Here is a 5,668-nt window from a genome sequence, read left to right on the forward strand (position 1 = left end):
TAACGAGGATGTGTCTTGGTGTGTTTTTCTTTGGGTCTCTTTTAGCTGGTATTCTTCGGGCATGCAGTATTTGATTGCATGTAGGCTTTAACTCTGGGAGTATCTCTTTGATGATGTCTTTGACAGTTGATTCTTCTTGGAGATCTCCTTCCTGGGTTTCTGGGACTCCAATGATTCTTATGTTGTTTCTGTTGAGTTTATCAAAGACTTCTATTTTCATCTCTTCGCATGCCTTGAGTACATTTTCCATTGCCTGTTCGTTTGTCTTAATGTTCTTTTCCAATTTCTTCTGTTGTGTTGAGCTTTTCTGCATCTCATCTTCCAGTACTCCGATTCTCTCCTCAGCTGCTGATACCCTGTTGGCGAGGCTATCCATTGTGGTTTTCAGTTGAGCAACCGTATTTTTCAGATCTGTTATTTCAGTTTGGAGTTTTCTGATTTCTGTTTTTGTGTTCTCTTCAGATCGATCTATGCTCTTTTTGAGGTCACAAACATATTCCATATTTCTACTCTAAACTCCTTATCTGAAAGGTTAATCAGGTGGGTTGTAATTTATTAGATCAACCGAGCTTTCGTCTTCATTCTCTATGGATGGTGTTTGCCTGCGAGTTTTCCCCATTGTCACGCTTGTAGTGTGGTTTTTCCTGCGTGTTGTGGTGGGGTTCATTGATTAGGAAGAGTTCGCGGCTGCAAAGGGAAGTGAAGCGGCTGAGCGCTTCTGTTGCCTCTAGTTGCAAGTCCTCAGAGTGAACAAAGGCAGGGCAAGGTAGAGCGATCCCGCAGCCCCAGAATGCAGCTGCTCACCAGCTTCAAAATGCAGTTTTTTAGGGTGCACTCCCTAGGCCCCTGAGGAAACCTTCGGAAGTTCAGAAGCACAGTTTCAGGCAGACAGAGATAGGAGTTTTCCCCGAAGTCCTCAGAGTAAACAAAGGCAGGGCAGGGCAAAGCGATTCCGCGGCCCCACAATGCAGGCACTCACCAGCTTCAGAATGCAGTGTTTTTGGGGGTGCGCTCCCTAGGCCCCTGAGGAAACCTTCGGAAGTTCAGAAGCACAGTTTCAGGCAGACAGAGATAGGAGTTTTCCCCGAAGTCCTCAGAGTAAACAAAGGCAGGGCAGGGCAAAGCGATTCCGCGGCCGACCATGTTTATTTCTGACACTCTAACTTTTCCCAGCTTCTACCCCACCATCTATACTTTAATATCATGCCCACAAGCCACATATGTAAGATACAGTCTCTCCTTACTCATGGGTAACCATGACTTTTATGCTATTATAGTTTCTGTTTTGTCTCCTATGCTGTGGTCACTGATATCCAATTCCTCAAACACTAGCCCAACAAGGGTGATCTTGACCCATCATTACTGCTGAGAATTACCTGCTAAGAGATCAGATTTACTCAGCTGCTGAGTGAGGCAGGGAATGTAAAAGAGCATCCTTCCTCTTTCCTTACTTCAAGGGCTAATTTTATGTGTCAATATAATGAAGCCATGATTCCCAATTGCTTAGTCGAACACAAATCTAGATGTCTCTATGAAGATGTCATTTCGGTTAATATGCAAAGCAATGGCTTTGAGTAGAAAGCTTTCTGATGCACGTAGTAGTTCTCATTCAAACAGTTTAAAGGTCTTCAGAAAAAAGACTACCCAAAAAGGAAGCAATCTTGCCTCTATAATGCCTTATTTTATACTTTTATTTTATTTGAATAGGAAGTGGCATATATGGAGAGCATGGCTAAACTGTGGGCAGCTCTGAAACTTTTAGGAATATGGGACTCACCATTTTTTAGAGGGTCATAATTAAGGATATGTTCAATTCCACAGTCATCGAAGATTAATTGATCTTAAACTATAATGTTTTCATCCACCTTATTTAAATATCATGGTTTTAAAAGTTGCTCATTACATGGTTGTTTCTGACCTTCAATATTCTAATACAAAGCCTAACCACCAGTGAAACTTTCCCTCCACCATTGTCCCCAGTTTCCCACCTAAGCCCAAGATTACCCCCTTTATATTCACAAAATAATTTATTTATTTATATTGCTTATTACAACAATATAGCTAATGAAATTATATAAAAATACCTCAGTAAAAAAATTTGTGTAAGTTGTTATATCTCACCATGAGGTCATCAAGACATTGAAAGTTTACTAAATGTTGTTTGATGCTATTTAAACATTCTGGCCTATTTTTTGTTAACTAAGCTTAGTTGGAACTATGCTATTTTTAATCTAATTTTATGTGTTCCTACTGGGGTGTCAGTAGAAGAATTTGGAGGTACATAGCCACAGGCTCCAGGATCTCCAAGATTTATATAACTTGGCTGATGAGCTAATATGATGGTGGTTTGGACTGTGGGTGTGGTTGCTAGGGTTTCTGAGATAATATGGGAGTGGGTGGAAGCTGCCTGTCCCCATTTCAAGAAGAGTTTTCAAGATAAAGCCCCAAGTCTTGGACATAAATTTGAACTTGGATATTACCTTGAACATAGCCCTTTGTAGAGCCTTATTCACATGCACTGTACTCTACAGTTGATGTGGATGGATATGATGAGTTGGCTATTGAGGACACTGGCCTTTTAGTCCTAGAGTTTTCCAAAAATACCAGGATACCTGTTAGGAGTATTATAATGGGGACAACATAAACATGAACTGGAAAGGGCAATCTCCAAGGTCCTTTAGAACAACCCACTCAAAGTATAGGATATAGACGCTCCCAAGAAAAATGCTGTTTTCAGCTATTGCACTTCAAAACTCATGTAGGAAAAGGGCTTAAGTGGTTTAACTGACTGCTGATATTGACTTTAAGTCAAGACATAACATCAATGGGGTAGGCAGACTTTGCGTGCATGAAACTTGTGTTTGTTCCCTGGCAGTAAAAAAAGGGGCGGGGGACTACAGTTCACCTCCTGCCAAATTATGGGCCAATTCCTAAAATATTTATCTTTCCCTAAGGGTTCTCCCTCTCTGGAGTCTTTTTCACTAATATTTCTTCCCTCAATAGAGTTTCTCCCCTGTCTGGTTCAGAATATAAGATTAGGAGGTAGATTTGTTCACTCATAATTTCAGTTCCTCAATAAAGAGAAAATCCTCCCTTCCAGAAAGATTTGTGAAACTCAATCATGTGATTTCCCCTGACCAGCTTTAGGAGTATTTTGTACTGATTTAGTCCATAATACTAGAAAAGAAATCACTAGCTATCATCTCTTTGCTTCAAAAGGTTTTTGCCTCAAACCCAATGACTTGACTAGTAATGGAAGGTGTTGGGTCCTTCCTCTAATTCAAGGTCACCCTTTCCTCTCCTTCTGTTCTTTGGTCACTGCTCCTATAGCAAAATAGATCTGCCTTTTCATGAGATCTACCAGCAGCAAGACCATGGAACTAGTAGGTCACTACAGGACAGATGTCTGACTCCACCATATACTTTATACTTCAAAACAAATTAGTCTTGATATAGCCATGCTTCACTAGAGTTTTCTGAAAGGTAAGATCCTCTATACCATAAGAACAAACTAACAGCCTACTTCATGAACCTCACCACAAAGAGTGATGAATTTAGTTAGAGAAATAACTACATTGCAAACTATCCTAACAATGAGAATGTATGAGGGAAATAGAAAGCCTGTCTAGCGTACAGGTGGGGGGTGGGGTGTGGAGGAGAGATATTTGGGACATTGGTGGTGAGAATGTTGCACTGGTGATGGGGGGTGTCCTCTTACATGACTGAAACCCAACCACAATCATGTTTGTAACCAAGGTGTTTAAATAAAAAATATTATTTAAAAAAAAACTACATGATCCCCCTCCCTTGCTTGCAACAGGAATTTGGACGAGAAGACAGCCAAGTTTTCTATCTCTTGATTCTTTCTGGCTGTTTAGTCTCTGAAGCAAACTAAACAGATACAAATTTGAATCTGATGTTATATTTAAAGATCTGCATTAGCAACTCAAGAACCTATTTATCTGAACAGAGTTGGCTCTTTCTGATCTCCATCCTTTCCATTTGAACTCAGGGTAGTTTCTTTATTCTACATTATTAAGAGTCCAACTACATTTTTCATAAGCCTTATTCTTTACTTTTCCCTATTCTCTACAACATGTTTTCATTTTTTGTTGAGTCTCTAATATAAAATGAACCTAAATTATTCCAATAATTTTATTTTCCTTTTTATTTTATATGTGTGCAATCTGGTTTTTTCTCCTAGTATATTATGGATTTTTGTTTGTTTTTGTTTTGTTTTGGGGTCACACCCGGCAGCGCTCAGGGGTCACTCCTGGTTCTGTGCTCAGAAATCACTCCTGTCAGGCTCGGGGGACCACATGGGATGCTGGGATTCAAACCATCGACCTTCTGCACACAAGGCAAATGCCTTACCTCCATGCCATCTCTCCGGCCCCTATGTTATGGAATTTTATTTCTTATACCATGAGTTCATGGAAAATCTAGGAAAGCTTGAATTATAAATAGCCAATTGACTTAATTCATCTTTATTTATTATTTTTACTCATATAAAAAAGGGAACCAAGATTCTCTGAGGAATAAATTCTGCTACTTCTGAAGAACAAGAAAGAAACTGTAACAGATTCCCTGAGAGAGTTTAAAAAAAAAACAATAACTATTGCCCTGATAACTTGAAAATAACCAGCTACAACTGCTCCCCTGAGAACTGGTTAATTGTAAAGAATTTGTTAATTATCACTTGTTAATTTAACCAAGAGATTTCAACTGAATGCCCAACTGGATTGTGAAAATAACCACAAAATAACCAAAAGATCTGTTAGGAGCCAAATAACAATTTTTCAGCCTATCTAGCTATAAAATTCCACAGTTTTCTGGTTCACCCTAAGGAAAAGAATATCTGAACATAAGAATTTATGCAAAAAATAGGCTCTCCCTAAAGAGTAAGTTAAATTTCTGGAGAAGACACAGCAGAAAATCTGCAGGGATGTAGCTGGCATTGTGTTCCCAGAAAAAAATATTTCCTAAGTAATTATCTTGGCAAAATGGTCTAAAATGTCTTTATAAAATGAAAAGTGGAGTTTCTAGGGCTGGGAAGAGAGCTCGAAGGATGGAACTGACAGACACAAGATTTTTTTTTTTTTTTTTGGTTTTTGGTTTTTTGTTTTTGGACCACACCCGGCGATGCTCAGGGGTTACTTTACTCCTGTCTGCTCAGAAATAGCTCCTGGCAGGCACGGGGGACCATATGGGACACCGGGATTCGAACCAACCACCTTTGGTCCTGGATCGGCTGCTTGCAAGGCAAGCGCCACTGTGCTATCTCTCAGGAACCCCAGACACAAGATTTTAAGTCCTATTGCTATCACTATTCACCAACACTACCAAGTGTATCCCTGGTAGCCACTAGGAGTTGCCAGAAGTATTCATGGGGGCCTCCAGCACTAATAGAGAAACTCTAACTAGAGCTTCAGGGGACAGGAGCGATAGCACAAAAGGTAGGGATTTTGCCTTGCAGGGGACCAACCCAGTATTGACCCAGGTTCATCCCTCGCATCCCAAAGAGTTGCCTGCGACTGCCAGGAAGAATTTCTGAGCACAGAGCCAGAAGTAATCCCCAAGAGCCACTGGGTGTGGCCCAGTAACAAAAATAAATAAAAAAGACAGAACTCTCGGGTTGCGGAGTGGTCAGGCCATAAATTCCAGCTTC

The 5,668-nt window shown here is 40.2% G+C and overlaps 1 non-coding gene across 1 annotated transcript; it reads right to left on the reverse strand.

The window, feature by feature from the left end:
- Positions 1 to 2,659: 2,659 nt before the first annotated feature.
- On the reverse strand, positions 2,660 to 2,794 carry LOC126023074 (small nucleolar RNA SNORA70). Its single transcript, XR_007500291.1, has one exon. It is a non-coding gene; the product is annotated as a small nucleolar RNA SNORA70 (small nucleolar RNA).
- Positions 2,795 to 5,668: the final 2,874 nt, after the last annotated feature.

This window comes from Suncus etruscus, chromosome 11 (assembly GCF_024139225.1).
Source record: "Suncus etruscus isolate mSunEtr1 chromosome 11, mSunEtr1.pri.cur, whole genome shotgun sequence".
Taxonomy (NCBI): domain Eukaryota; kingdom Metazoa; phylum Chordata; class Mammalia; order Eulipotyphla; family Soricidae; genus Suncus; species Suncus etruscus.